Here is a 16,271-nt window from a genome sequence, read left to right as displayed (position 1 = left end):
CATCATTAAGAAAAAAGAATGTACTGGTGAGCTCAGTAATCACAAAGGGGCTGTTCAGCCAAGGAAGACAGAAGAAACCTCATCATAATGAAAAAAAAAATCCCCAAACACCTATATGGCAGAAGGCAGACCTCTGTCTGCAGAATATTTCATAAACAGAAATACAAAGGCTACACTGCAAGATGCAAGCTATTAGCTAGCCACAGATTAGAGTTTTCCAAGAAGTATTTAAAAGAGCCTGAAGAATTCTGGAAAAAGGTCTTGTGGACAGATGAGACCAAAATTAATCTGTATCCGAGTGATGGCAAGAGCAAAGTGTGCAGGTATAAAGGAACTGCCTAAGGTGCAAAACCTACCACCTCATCTGTGAAAAATGGTGGTGGGGGTGTTATGGCCTGGGCATGTATGACTGCCACAGGTACTGGTGCCCTTATATTCATTGATGATATCATTGCTGATGGCAATAACAAAATAAATTCTGAGGTGTTTAGAAACATCTTATCTGTTCAAGTTCGTAACCAATGCCTCCAAACTCATTGCTTCATCCGACAGCAAGATAATGACCCCAAACCTACTGTTTAAGCTGCAAAGGACTTTTTCAAAGCTAAAAGCTGGAAAATTTTTGAATGGCCAAGTCAGTCACCCAATCTAAATTCAATTGAGCATGCCTTTCATCTGCTGAAGAGAAAACTTAAGGGAACAAGCCCCTGAAACAAGCAGGAGCTGAAGATGGCTGCAGAAGAGGCCTGGCAGAACATCACCAGAGAAGATACTCAGCATCTGGTGATATCTGTGAATGACTGCATGACTACTGTCCCAAATATAATGGAAATGAGGGGACTATGCATAAAAGGTGCTGTAGTTTCTGCATGGTCAATCCAAAATGTATACAAATAACCTGCATAAAATCTGGAATGTGCATTTTAATCACATGCGAATTATTTGATTACAAATTTAAAACTGTGGAGCACAGGGGCAAATAAAATCAAAAAGTGTCTGTCTCAAACATGATGGAGAGTACTGTATATTGATGGATGATGATAAAAAATATTTTTCCTCCTGCAGTGGAAAAATACAAATATGAGAAGTTCATCCTAAAATTAGAATTAGGGTTGCACAAAAATTCATTTTCCATAAAAAAGGAATGGAAAATATGAAATCTCTCATCACGACAACCCTCGGAGCAGGAACGGGGGAAGATTTTAACAATGTGGTAGGTCAAACCTGCTTCATGGTGGATTTAGCATTAATTCTAATCTTAGAAATTTGTAGATGTACAACAATGAGTGGATTGTAACAATTGTTACAAACATATGAAACCAAATGAAAAACCGTGAAGCTGGGATCAGCAAAATGGAATAGAGAAGCCACTGCCTACACAAAAATGCAACCCATTCCCAATGGTACCAATATATTGGCCGCATTCCAACCCCATTCTTAACATAGATTGTTGATTTATTTGTTTTCATTCATTTCTTTGACTGAACCCAGAGGTACAATGCCAACATGAATTTACATCAGAGGAAGGGATCATATTCTTATTTTAGCAAGTTAATGATTTTGTAATCATGGGAATTACAGAGAACTACAAATCCCTCCAGATTGTCCCAAGTTAGATGTCAGAAAAATGGAGGGGATTTTGTACTTATTTCTTACCTGCTCCCCTTGAATCAGTGCTATTATGCTGGGGATAAAGTCTGTTGTTAAGTGTTTTGAGTTAATCTAATTGTCCTGTCTCAAATCTGGTCTGATGCACACGATGAAGATTCTGGAACTTTCTACTCACCTTTCTCAAGCTCTGTGAATGAAGGAAAATGCCGTCCCTGATATTATTATGTGTCAATTCCACTGCTGGTGATAAACCTGCCTCTGGGCAAATCACACTGTGTGGTGAATGTCTGCCAAGCTGCCTGTCTTCCCTCTGGTGAGCCTTGCTGTACTAACATTGGCTGTGCATTATCTCTACTGTTAAGGACACTCCCCTTGGGTAGAACTGTATATGCACCTATTGTCTTTCATTATTGTACCATGAGTTTCTGCTAATAAAAGCCATGATTATTGTTTGACCACATCGTCTTTGTCTACTTCATCAACTGGCACTTCACCCTTTAAAGCTTCAATCTTAACAGCAGAAGATTTCTATATATACCTTACCTGCATGTTTTTTTTGCAAGAGAAAGAAGACTTGTGCAAATGGTATCTGCAGTAAATTATTTGCAATCTACAAATGGGCTCTGAAGGATCAGAGGGTGAACAAAAAATTGAAATCCATGAAATGTGATCACCACCATTCTAATCAGGGGGTGCTGCCCCTTTTTATTGAAGCAAATATCTGGTATGCCTGATTGTTAACAGGATCCTTACTGACAGATTTTTTTCAGTATTATAAAGCCAATAAGAGTACAGATAGACCCTGACTTACAACATCCCAACTTGCAATATTTCAAAGTCACAAACCAGTACTTTTGCTTTCAAATTATAATGTTTCCCCACACTTGCGGAACATGGCACAGTGATGCAATGACGCTACTCTTTCGCGATGCTGGGCAATTGCAGCATAGCGTGAAAGTAACGTTCAGCATATGCTAGCAGTCACATGTAAACCAGCCATCATGTAAAATTTATGTCGCGTCAAATTTGCATCGTGTCAGAGTCGCGTCGCTTCAAATCGCATTGTGTCAAATTTCCATCGAAATAAAATGTAAATTAAAGAGCGGTAGTGTGCATTGCAGTAATGTTTTTTCAGTTTAAATTGTGCTGTAATAAAGGTTTTCAGCGTTTAAATTAAATTTAAATTAAAAACAACAGTAGAGTGTGGTATTGCAAAACCTATGACTAGGTTTTGGGCTCCAACCAGTATTATAATTACATGATAACTGAAGTGACAATATGCTATACAGGTAGACCCCGTCTTACGATAGGGTTCCATTCTGGGATTCACATTGCAAGTTGAAATTATTGTAAGTTGAAACAATACCACACTCTACTGTTCTTAATTTAAATTTAATTTAAATGCTGAAAACCTTTATTATAACACAACTTACAATAATTTCAACTTGCGATGTGAGTCCCAGAAAGGAACCCTATCGTAAGACGGGGTCTACCTGTATAGCATATTGTCACTTCAGTTATCCTGTAATTCTCTCTGCCATATATTTTAGAGAGGTTCGATCCTAAAACCTAGTCATAGGTTTTGCAAGTTTTCTCACTGGACCAAGCAAAACTTTAAGCACTTTATCCAGATGAGTAATCACTCTGTATTTAAGATCAATAGAATTTGTTTCAAATGAAAGCAAAACCACAGTTTCATTTGAGAAATTTAAGATTGGAGGAACCAGGAGAACTGAGCTGAAACCATGAGTATTGCTGAACAGTTGCAATGCTGCAAAGGACATTAGTAGAACAAACCCTGGAGTCTATGGTAATTGAGCTGCAGATCTTCAATATGTCTACAATAATGATGGTACATCTGGTACATTCCCCTGTGATTACCATGTACTTGCATCAGAAACGGCACCAGAAGAGATCTAATTGGGACTATTAGGGTAACCGTGAGAGGACACAATCTGCCGTTCGAGAACTCACTTAGCAGGGGTGGGAGGGAGCAAGTGCCATACCTGCCATGGATTTCCTCTGCCCGCCACACTGTCACACTTGCCCTGCCCTCCGGCGTTTCAGACAAACATGAGTGCTTATAGTGTGTGGACGTGAAACCATGTGATTCATTTTGGTAACACCCCCTTTGATGGCGTCACCTGGTGTGGTCTGCAACCCCCTAGTTGGGGGTGGCATGAACAGCAAATCACACTGTGCTCATATCCTTGATTTGCATGTCTGCCAGCTGTATGTCTTAAGGTAAGATTAGAGTTAAACAACAAAAAAGGACGAAAAATGAATAAAGAACTATAGTCTTCCTGATTATGTGAACCTTTTACAGATTAGTTACAGATGACCTGGAACTGAGATTATAATTGCTATATTTGCTATTGCCCAGAACTAAATCCTGCATATTTGAGACTTTGGAACATTGGTAGTATTGAATCGGGTGATTCTCTGAACTATTGGATTGTATTTCTACTAATAACCCAACACTTACTCATTCACTTATTAGCCAAAAATATACCATATTTTTCAAGTGAATCTGGCAACTTTAAAAGGAACGTGAGAACTGGGGCTGTGGTGAGTGTAAAGTGAACATGAGAACCAGAGCCCTGGTGAGTGGAAAAGGAGTGTATAAGCTGAGTGTCTGGTAATGGAAGGGAGGAGAGAGTGGAAAGGAAGAAACAGCACCCGGCGAGCCAGACCTCAAACCTACGGGAGTTCCAAATAGTTGGATAACAAATTATTGGAGTTTTACAGTAAAGGAAATTTAAAGATGCACCATGGGATCTTCATCATTTTGAGAAGGCAGTCAGTATCTCTGCAGTTCATTGGAGGGTCAACATTCTCAGTTAAGCGTTTGGATGCGTGAAGATGGTGTAAAGGCAAATACTACAACCATTCAATAATCACCTCACTGCTTTATTCAGAACTTTTTGAATTTTTCTGTTTCTTTTCAGTAATAGTACTATGTTGCATCTTCAAGTGTCGAATACCTAGAACAAAGAAGGAGATCGAAGCACGTTACGCTCAGCGCCAAGCTGCAAAGAAGTATGCCAACACTTTGGATAATGTCCCACCACTGAATGAGCTGACAGAGATGCCAGGAGGTAAGCTAATTATCCACATGCAGTTTAAAAAGTAAATCTCCATGAAGTGTTCCCTCAGTGACAGTCTCTGATTGTTGGCTCTTGGATACTTTGCAACTGCTTTGCTCAGTAACAGCAGTTCATCAAATTTGTAATGTAAGTATAAGTTTTTTTGTCATATGAAGTGTTTTAATTTAACAAAAAAATGCAAAAATAGACAGCAGATGTTAGAAATAAAATAATTGAGGAACAGAGTGTGGGGGGCATATGGAATGAGCTGCCAGACAAAGTGGTAGAGACAGGTATGGTTAGCTTTCTTTAAGAAGCTCTTGGATAATTTCATAGCTAGAAGGAAACTGAAGGAATATATGCCTAATGCAGGTAAGTGGGATTAAAGCAAGATGGCATGTTGTTTGCCATGGACAAGCTAAGCCTCTGGGCCTGCTTCTGTGCTATATGACTGTATGACTAATAAAAGCTGAAGAGTGAATGTATCAAAGATTTACATCCAGAAGTCTTTGCAAGTGGCAGGATACAATCAAATTTTGGTTAATAAAGCAAATAAGATGCTAAGATTCATTAGAAGAGAAGGATTCCAAAATTATGGGGACAATGGCTCTTTTTATTTTGGAATATTTTATTTAGCAATTTTTAAACCACAACAGTAAATACATTCCTTTCAATAAAGAACTTTCAAAAATTATACATGTGGTATAAAAAAATCTCCTCCCTCCCTCTCTCCCTCCCCCCCCCCCCATCCCACCCCTCCTCAAACCCCCAAAAAAGAAAATAAAAAGGAAAAACAAGAAAATAGAAGAGAAAAAAAACTGGAGAATGTCAAGAGAATAAATTATGTATCGTAAAGTTTTTTTTTAATGCCATAGTGATGGTGGAGGTTACCAAAAGATGGGGTATTCAGAATTTTTAAAAACATTTATACTCACATACTACAAATAAAGGCATCATATTTTCCAAAATTTCTGATATTTTTTACGTAAATTATAACTGTCTCTCAAGTGGAAGACAGCTATGAAGTTCAACATGCCATCTCTCCATCCCTAAATCTGTTTCCAATTTCCAAGTAACAGCTATGCACCTCCTAGAAAGTGCTAAAGCAATTTGTACAAATTCAATTTGATGCATAATTAATTTCAATTTAGGTTTTATAGTCCTAATATTACCCAACATAAATGACATTGGATCCTGTGGGGAACTTAAACCTTATTATTTGTTTCAAAAAATTTGCAACTTCCAACCAGAAATGTTTAACTTTAGGGTACTTCCAAGTGGAATACAAAAATGTTCCAATTTGACCACATCCAAAACATAAATCTGATAATGTGATTCAATTTTTAAAAATTTTTTGAGGAATTAAATAGAATTGATGCAAAAGATTATATTGAACCAACCTATGTCTAACTTTAATCATTTTTGTCATATTATCTCTGCATAATTCCATCCAATTTTTCTCATCTATTTGTCTATTTAAATTCATTTCCCATCTTAATCTCAATTTATGAACCCCTATTTTAGGGGCTTTCTTTTGAAGTAAATTATACATAACAGAGATACATTTATTTACTATTACAAATCAATAATTCCAAATAATTTTGACTAGGTTATGGCAAACTCGGACCTATCTTATCAGACTTAACTTGTAAGAACCAAAAAAAGTATTATATGGCACATTAAATTTATTCTTCATTCATTCAAAGGTAATAAATCTTCCAGCTTCAAAACAATCCTCTATTCTCTCAATAACTATCCTGAAGGGACAATGGCTCTTTACTCACAGATTCTGCCCAATTTCTGTTCAACTTAGCAGAGTTTTTAAGGCCCTGAAGAAGGAGCAAAAATATTTACTATATCCATTCTAGGAATCAAGGATTCAAGCTGTAAGGTAGATTGGAGAAGCTGGAATCGTTCTCTTTTGATGCAAAGAAGTTTGAAAGAGTTTAGATGAGGTAAATAGATGAAAACCTTTCCCATTAATTGATTCAAGGATCATGGTTGAAGGCAACAATTTAAAGTTTGGGAAAAGGATCGGTAGGATTTTTTTTTGATCCATTCAGGCCAACATTTATTATTCATCCCTCATTGGCAGATAATTCCAAAGTTAAAATGTAATTGACAGCAAGGAAGGATATTCAAGTTTACAACAGAATCTAGATCAATTGAGAAGGTGCCAATAAATCTCAAATGGAACTTAATTCTGACAAGTATAAGATGTAGCACTTTAATATTTCAAACTAGTGTGCAATTTGCATTGCAACTGGCTACACTTTGCAGGGAATGATACAGATGAGAGACCAAGGGGTACGGATACATAGTTCCCTGAAAGTTGTAGCTCATTTGGATCAAGTGGTGAAGAAGCATTTGGCAAACTCACTTTCATTGGGCAGGGTATTGAGTACACACTTAGAGACTATGTGCATTTCTAGTCATCATGACAGAAGAAGCATATTTATAAGTTCAAAGGAGTGCAGAGGAGATTCACCAGGATGTTGTCAGTTTTGGAGTGTTTGAGTTATAGGGAGAGGTTGGATTAGCTGAGTCTTTCTTCTCTGGAGTATAAAAGGTTGGAGAATGAGTTATGAGATTTATAAAATTATAAATGACATGAATAAAGTAAAAGCTCACCATCTTTTTCCTTGAGTAGATGACGGTAGAACCAAAGGGCATAGGTTTAAGGAGAAAGGGGAGGGGAGAGATGTAAGAAGGGAGTTGAGGGACAATATTTTCATTCTGGAGCAAGAGCCAAGGTAAGTGATAGAAGCAGGTTCAAAAGGAATTTGGACAGATATGGCTTGGAAGGATATGGACCAAATGCAGGCAAAATGGACTAGCACAGAATGCCAACTTAGTCAATGTGGACAGGGAGGGCCCAATGGCCTGTTCTGTGCTGTATGACCCTTAAACCTATGCTCTCTAGCTCTACAATCATCTACTCAGGGAAAAAGATGGTGTGCATTTATCCATGCCCTATAGTTTTACAAACCTCATAACTCATTCCCCAATGTTTTATACTCCAGAGAAGAAAGACTCAACCAACCCAACTTCTCGCTATAACTCAAGCACTCGAGAATATGGTAGTGATGTTTTGTCTTGAACAACTGCAATCCTCCTGGAAAAGTTACTCCCAAAGTATTGCTGAGACCAAACGATTACAATCAAACCACAATGCATTTCCAAATAAGAATGGGGTGTAGGTTGGAGGGTAATCTGCAGATGGAAGTGCTTCAGGCCTCCAACCTTGCTGATAGACATTGTAGATTGAGAGGTGTTGTCCAAAGAGCCTACATGAATCATTGCAAAGGATTTTTAAGGGAGAATGGACTGCAAACACAATGCACCAGTGATGGGGAAAATTACTATTTTGGCTATTTTGAGCCTTACGTTGAAGCTGTATTTATCTGAGCAAGTGAAGGGTGTTTGAGGCGATGAAAGGCTTGGGGCATTAGGAGATAACCTCTTGACCTGCTCTATATCTAAACCATTTATAAAGCTGCTCTAGATAAGTTTCTGGTCAATAGTAATGTTCAAATTATTCATAATGAGAAGCCCAAGGAAGAGTTCTTACCCAAAGCATTGACTGTCATTTTTCTTCTTTAATGGTGCTGACCTGGTGAGCAACTCTAGCTTCTTTATGTGTGCTCAAGATGCGTGCATCTGTGTTTCTCCAGGATGTTGATGCTTGGATGTTGATGGTACTATCACTGAACATCAAAGGTGATTGATTTCATTTATTGCAGTTAGTCATTATCCACCACTTATTTTGTCCTCCCTTTCTGCAGCTGTAATACTCTCCAGATTAGTAATGCCACTGCACTGACCCCTCCCTACACTCCCCCCCACCAACACCACTATTTTACCTCCCTTCCCAATCCCTTTTGAAACATCTAAACTCCAGAACTTGCATCAGCTAGTCCTTTCCTTGCATCATCCAAGTCTCCGTTATGGCCACAACATTGTAATCCTGTGTACGGAACCATGTTCTAAGTTTATCACCCTTTTACTTAATACTCCATCCCAAATGCTTAATACTAGACTGTTCCCACAGGAGAGGCTGTTCCATGGAAGGTGGTGAAGAAGTTTGGCAGATTGAATGTATGCAATGATTCTGTAAATTAAAATCTATCAGAATGCTATTTGATTAGACTGTGGGAGAGCATTCTCTATTTAGACAGTGCTTAGATTAATGAGCAGTGGCCCATTTCCTCTTATTCTTTTTCTCTTTCATATGGTGGCTCTGGCAAAACAACAGAGTTTGTTCACTAGGTTAGATAATAGTCAACCACTTGTTGTTAGTCCAGAGTCTGGATAAAAATGGAAAGATATTTGTGAGCTACATCAGTTTTCATGAGAAAATGTCAGTTTTATGGTCGTCATTACCAAACTTCCAGATTATTTATTGAATCTTAGGCCTCCATCTTCCCTTCTGGAATCTGAACTCCTACTCATGGATTGTTAATCCAGGCCTTTGAATTTCTGGTCTGGTGAGGAAATGCTCTCTCCTTGCAGGGAGTATCTTACTATTTCAAATTCACTACCTGTAAGGGTGATAGAAGTACTGTCAAGCAGGGCTTTCAAAGAGAACTCAATGGTTACACAAGGAAAAGTACTCTATAAGTCTAGGGGGAAGAGTAGGAGAATGGAACAGGCACAGACGTGACGGGCTGAATGAGCTTCTCTCAAGAATATTTAATAGTTTACTGTTCTAATGCAGAAGAATCTGTACACGGGCTCATAAATGTACATGGAAATGAGTCTGCCACATGCTGAAGATTAAATCAGATTTTATCAGACATTTCATTTCATTATTTTACCACCTAATTAAACGTGATAGCCTGCATGCAATTCCTTATTCTGATTTATATACTTCACAGTTATATCACTGTCACATTAGTGCTTACCTTCCTCTTCTGCAATTGTAACTAATTGAAATGTTTCTGGTTAAGTGCCCTGAGGTTGAAATTCCAGTTGAATCTTTAAGGTTTGAGACAGTTCATGTGTTACTAGCTAATCTCAGCTGAGTCAGCAATTGAAACAACTGGTTTAGAAGACATTTTATAAAATAAAAATAACACAGCCATTATTTCTACTTTGTGTTCCTTAGCTGGAGATAGAAATGAACATATGATATACAGTATTGAGACAAGAAATTAATAATTGAAAGCAGTTCAAAGATGACTTACTAACACAAGGATTGTCTTATGGGGAATGATTGTCTTATGGGGAATGATTGAACAGGCTAGGGTTTTATTCACTGGAGTGAATAAAACTGATGAATTATATAAAATCTTGAGGGTTCTTAACAGAGTGGGTGATTCTTCTTGTCAGACAATCCAGAACTAAGGTTGCCTGTTTAAAATGAGGATTCACTCATTTAAGATAAAGAAGTATTTTTTTTCTCTCTCTTTCTTTAAGGACTGAGGGACTTTGGAATTCTTTTCCCCAAAGTGTCAGGTAGACAAAGTCTTTGAACAGATTATAAAGAGTAGATGGACAGATGATCCATAAGCAAGAGGATGGAAGGTTAACAGGAGCATAGAGATCAGCTATGTTCATATTTAATAGCTGACCAAGGTTGAAGGACTGGGTAACCTAATCCTGCTCTTAACTCTATGTTTGTAAGTAAAGCATGTGCACAGATGTGTGCTTTAGCATACAAGAGTTTACACATTGCAACATATCCATGTGTGCAGATACATCTAGATCTGATACCGTGTGGATGTGTACACACATATCTCCTTTTTTAAAAATATTTTATTTAATACAAAACCACTTAGCAAACATATCACAATATTTCAAACTTAATCCAAATACATGTAGTATTTTATAAAAAGGAAATAAGAAAATAAAGAAATATAAAAAGGAAAAAAAATCTCCTATAAATCCCCCACGCCCTCCCCCAAACCCCTACAACTAAAAAAAGGAAGAAAAAGAAAACGGACAAGAAAACCACAACAGGAGTACTTCACTTTCTAATACTTTTAAACAATATTCATAGAGACCTATGAGAGAAAGGGTATGTTCGAGATTCATTTAAATTTTAATACTAATAGTTTGTAAATATGGGCTCCATATTTCACAAAATGTATGATATTTATCTCTTAAATTATAAGTAATTTTTTCAAATGTGAACTTCTGCATGTCATCTGTCCATTCCCAGATCAGTGTTTGACTTCCATATTATAGCAATACATTTTCTAGCTATTGCCAAGGCAACTTGAACAAATTTTACTTGATACATATTCAGTTTTAATTTAGGTTTAATCCCTCTAGCATCTCCCAGTAAAAATAACATTGAATCCTGTGGGAATCTTACTCCAGTTATTCATTCTAATATATTACCCATTTCAAGCCAAAAAGGTTTAATTGTAGAACACTGCCAAGTTGAATGCAAAAAAAGTACCAACTTCTTGTCCACATCTAAAATGTAAATCTGAATAAATATAATTCATATTGTGTAACTTTTGTGGTGTTAAATATAACTGATGAATAAGATTATATTGAACTAACCGATATCTCTCATTGATTGTACTTTTCATACCCTATCTACATATCTGAATCCATCTACATTCATCTATTTGCTTATTTAAATCTATCTCCCATTTAAGTCTTGATTTATGAACACCATTTTTATAAAGCCTTCTTTTGTAATAATTTATACATCTCTGAAATGAATTTCTTTATACCCCCAGTACTTTACTGTAATTCTACTTCTGTCTCCACTGGTAATATTAAATCTTGACCAAAATTTTCACAAAAAAATTCTTAATTTGATAATAACAAAATGTTGTATTTTCTGATATCTTAAAAGTTTCCTTCATTCTACAAAAAGTGATAAATTTCCCGGCTTCAAAACAATCTTTAATTTTCTTAATACGACAATTTTGCCAAATTTAAAAAAATATATATTTTCCATTAAAAATGGAATAAGTCTATTTTGAAATAAAGGTGTTCTTCCAGACATTAAACCTCCAATCTATTTATCAATTTTATTCCAAAGTTCAATTAAATGTTTCAGCATGGATGTTTCTCTATTTGATATTAACAATCTTGCTTTCCATTTATATATAATATGTTGTGGATCTGTTTCTCTTATTTTATCAAGTTCTATATTTACCCATCCTGGAACATTATTTACCCATCCTGGAACATTACTAAATCTCAACTGTGCTGCTTTATAATAATTCATAAAATTGGGGAGCTGTAAACCTCCTAAATCGTATTTCAACATCAATTTCTCCAAAGAAACCCTCGCCATTTTCTATTTCCATAAAAATTTTCTAACACAAACATTTAATTCCTTAGAAATTTTTTGAGGAACAGAAATTGAAATCAATGGAAAAAATATTGTAGTGCTCACTTCAGCAGCACATATACTAAAATTGGAATGATACAGAGAAGATTAGCATGGCCCCTGCGCAAGGATGACACGCAAATTCATGAAGCGTTCCATATTTTTTAAAAGAAATAAAAATAAAAAAATGTTAAAAAGAAAAAATATTGTATTTGAGGAAAATCATTAATCTTAAGACAATTTACTCTACCCATCAAAATAATAAGTAATATATTCAATTTTTCGAAATCTATTTAATTTTCTTTAATAAAGATAAATAATTTAATTTAAATAATTTAGTCAAATCTGATTGCACATGAATACCTAAATATTTTATTCCAATATCTGTCCATCTAGATTCAATTACTTTCTTGACTCATATCTCCTTATGTGGGTGCCTCTGCAAGAGTTTGAACCATGAGTCATCAGTTTGTATGGACAATTGCAAATGTCTTTATGTATGGACCTACAGTATGCAGACATTTTGTGTGCATTAATTTATATTCATGCATGAGAATTTTAGTAAAGACAAAGAACAGTAAGGTTAAAATATTCTTCAGAAAGAAGCAACCAGATTGATGAGGCAGTGAAGGATGAACAGTCCCAGTGGACCTGTATTTTGACTTGAGAACTTAAAGAACAAAATTGATGGAAATTTATGGAGCAAAACATATTACCAGAAAGAAAGCACTATATTTTTGTTTCCTAGTCCTGATCTGCTCTTTTCTCCCTTCTCTTTTTTTTCTCTCTCTCTCTTTCCCCTGAATCCTAGATTCCTCTGACACTATACCTCTGCAAACTGTCTCTGGTCAACTTCAACACAGATCTGTCCACTCTCTACCAGTTCTTCAAGAAGAAGATGAAATGGTTCCTCTCTGAAATTAAGACCACTACTCATTCGGCTGACTTATATACTTTCATTATAATCCCTCCAGGGATCTCTAGCTGATATTACTGCCTCTCCAAACATCCAGCTCCACATTCTCTGGCTGTATATGAAGAGTTTTGAATTAGTGCCTTTTAATTGAAATGTGTTGGTAAAGGTTTCAATGGGTGCATGCTGTTAATGCCACGTAGCAATATTTATTTTGAAAGATTGGTATATTCAGTATTAAATTTGAGTTGAAGTGGAAAGTTTTAGGCTGGTATGCAGAGGTAGTGATTTAATTTCTCTGTACAGTAGCTCAGTACATACGTAATTTTTCTAAATTTGATCAACAAATAAGGTAGTTTATTGCTTATGTGATGTGAACACAATAAATTGCCATTTCCTGCTTCTCAAAGTCTCTGTCAGTAATTTCACTTTTTTCTTGATATAAAATAATGGGATTACTTTTCCCACACTATAAACATTCCTTTTGATTCCTTTGAGTGCAAAAATCTATGGATTTCTGTTTTCAATATACTCAGCGATAGTCCATATAATCCACCATAAGTGAAGAATTCAAAATATTTATAACTCATTAAATTAAGAAATATTTTTTCAATTCATTCCTAAAAATCTTGAACCCAGAAATTATGAGAAATATGCAAAATTATCGAGGGCACAGTTAGAGCAAATACCAGCAGGCTTTTTTTTACTGAGGGTGGGTGAGACAAGAGCAAGAGGACATGGGTTAAGGGTGAAATGTTTAAAAGAAATTTTGGGGGAACCTCATCACACAGAGAATGGTGAGAATGTGGAACAAGGGGCCCCCTGAAGTGGTGAATGTGAGCTCAATTTTGACATTTAAGAAAAAAAAATGATAGGTACATGGATGGGAGGGATTTGGGGGAACGGACATGCTAAGGTCTGGGTGCAGGTCACTGGGACAAAGCAAAGTAATCTTCAGCAGAAGCCTTCTTCTGTTGTAGTGACTCCTCAACTCAAAAACTCAGATTGTTGCTAATCTTCTCACCTGATTTGCAGTAGTTGATCGAACCGAATCCTCACTCCCAGTGATCACATGGATACAAAGGCATGCTACTTTCCTAAACTGGAGCACTGAATTCTGTTTTGATAAATCCAGATTTTTGCAATTTACCATCTATTTCACTGTGGACATGAACAGCCTGAAAAACAGCAAAGGTAATGGTGAATATAGAACAGAGGAACTGCTGCAGATAAGTAAAAGCCATTATCCACCTAAAAAAAAATAGCATGAGAAATTGAACCATAATGCTCCTAGGGTGAAAAATTCAAAATGCTCATGACCCCTTTTGAGCGAAAGAAATTTTCCTCACTTCTGTGGCTGAATCTTTATTTGGAGACTATACACTTTAATTTCAGACATCAGGAAAATGTACCTACTTCTGAATTATCAAGCTTATTAACAATTGAACAATTTTCTATGAAATATACATCAAATTTTCTCAATCTGGCCAATGGATAGCCTCTTCAGAAATTAATCAAGAAAACTTTTATTGCATTCAATCTAAGAGAAGTATATCCCTATGTAAGAAAAGCAAAATTGGACACAGAATTCTGCATAACGTCTCACTGGGGCCAACAAAAGTTCATCAAGTCTGTTTATTTCAATAATTTAAATCCTTTGTTATAATGAGTAACATTTTATTTAGGTTTTTATTTATATACTATATGTACACACACATTTTTATTTGAGTAGTTACATGGAAAGCTAACAAGAAATACATAAATACACAATTTTTAAGTTGTCTTGGAACCACAGAACAGTACAGCACAGAAACAAGCTCTTCAGCCCATCAAGTCCACCTCATCCCATTAAGGTGCATCTGCAACATAGCACTCCATACCCTTCCCTTCCATGTACCTATCTAAATTTTTCTTAAATGTAAAAATGAATCCCGCATTCACCATATGAGCCAGTAGCTCGTTCTGCACTCTCCATATAACCATATATAACCATATAACCACTTACAGCACAGAACAGGCCAGTTTGGCCCTACTAGTCCATGCCATAACAAATCCCCACCCTCCTAGTCCCACTGACCAGCACCCAGTCCATACCCCTCCAGTCCTCTCCTATCCATGTAACTATCTAGCCTTTCCTTAAATGTAACCAATGATCCCACCTCGACCACGTCTGTCAGAAGCTCATTCCACATCCCCACCACCCTTTGCGTAAAGAAATTTCTCCTCATGTTCTCCTTATAATTTTCCCCCTTCAATCTTAAACCATGCCCTCTAGTTTGAATCTCCCCCACTCTTAATTGAAAAAGCCTATCCACGTTTACTCTGTCTGTCCCTTTTAAAATCTTAAACACCTCTATCAAGTCCCCTCTCAATCTTCTACGCTCCAGAGAAAAAAGCCCCAGTCTGCATAACCTTTCCCTGTAACTCAAACCTTGAAATCCTGTCAACATTCTCGTGAACCTTCTCTGTACTCTCTCTATTTTGTTTATATCTTTCCTATAATTTGGTGACCAAAACTGTACACAGTACTCCAAATTTGGCCTCACCAATGCCTTGTACAATTTCATCATAACCTCCCTACTCTTGAATTCAATACTCCGATTTATGAAGGCCAACATTCCAAATGCCTTCTTCACCACACCATCTACTTGAGTATCAGCCTTGAGGGTACTATTTACCACAACTCCTAAATCCCTTTGTTGCTCTGCACATCTCAATAGCCTACCATTTAATGCATATGACCTATTTAGATTTGCCTTCCCAAAATGTAACACCTCACACTTATCTGTATTAAATCCCATCAGCCATTTCTCAGCCCACACCTCCAGCCTTCCTAAATCACCTTTTAATCTACGGTAATCTTCCTCACTGTCCACAACACCACCAATCTTTGTATCATCCGCAAAATTGCTTATCCAATTCTCCACCCCTACTTCCAGATCGTTAATATATATAACAAACAATAGTGGACCCAGGATCGATCCCTGAGGAACTCCACTAGTCACTCTCGTGAAGAAGTTCCTCCTAAACAGCTCACCTTTCACTCTTAACCTATGTGCTCTAGCTCTTGTCATACCTAACCTCAGTGGAAAAAAATCCTGCTTGTTTTCACTTGATCTATAGCTCTCATAATCTTATATACCACCATCAAATCTCTCCTCATTCTTGTACACTCCAGGAAATAATGACCTAATCTGTTTAACTTTTATGTACATATTTTAAGTAGACCTTGTGTCTCTTAAGTAGCAATTAATGTGCAACAACATTCTTACTTCCTTCAGAATTCTTACATGATCAAGAAGAGTCAATATATTTCTATGAAACTTGTTTAAGAAAGCAATGAAATTAGTTGAGAATATAGCCA

General features: G+C 36.5%; 1 non-coding gene across 1 annotated transcript; it reads left to right on the top strand.

Moving 5' to 3' along the window:
* The first annotated feature begins 12,052 nt into the window (after positions 1-12,052).
* Positions 12,053-12,159, top strand: LOC138755946 (U6 spliceosomal RNA). The gene has a single exon (XR_011352643.1). It is a non-coding gene; the product is annotated as a U6 spliceosomal RNA (small nuclear RNA).
* The last annotated feature ends 4,112 nt before the right edge of the window (positions 12,160-16,271 follow it).

This window comes from Narcine bancroftii, chromosome 2 (genome assembly GCF_036971445.1).
Source record: "Narcine bancroftii isolate sNarBan1 chromosome 2, sNarBan1.hap1, whole genome shotgun sequence".
Lineage (NCBI taxonomy): Eukaryota > Metazoa > Chordata > Chondrichthyes > Torpediniformes > Narcinidae > Narcine > Narcine bancroftii.
This window is presented reverse-complemented; position numbering and strand designations above follow the sequence as displayed.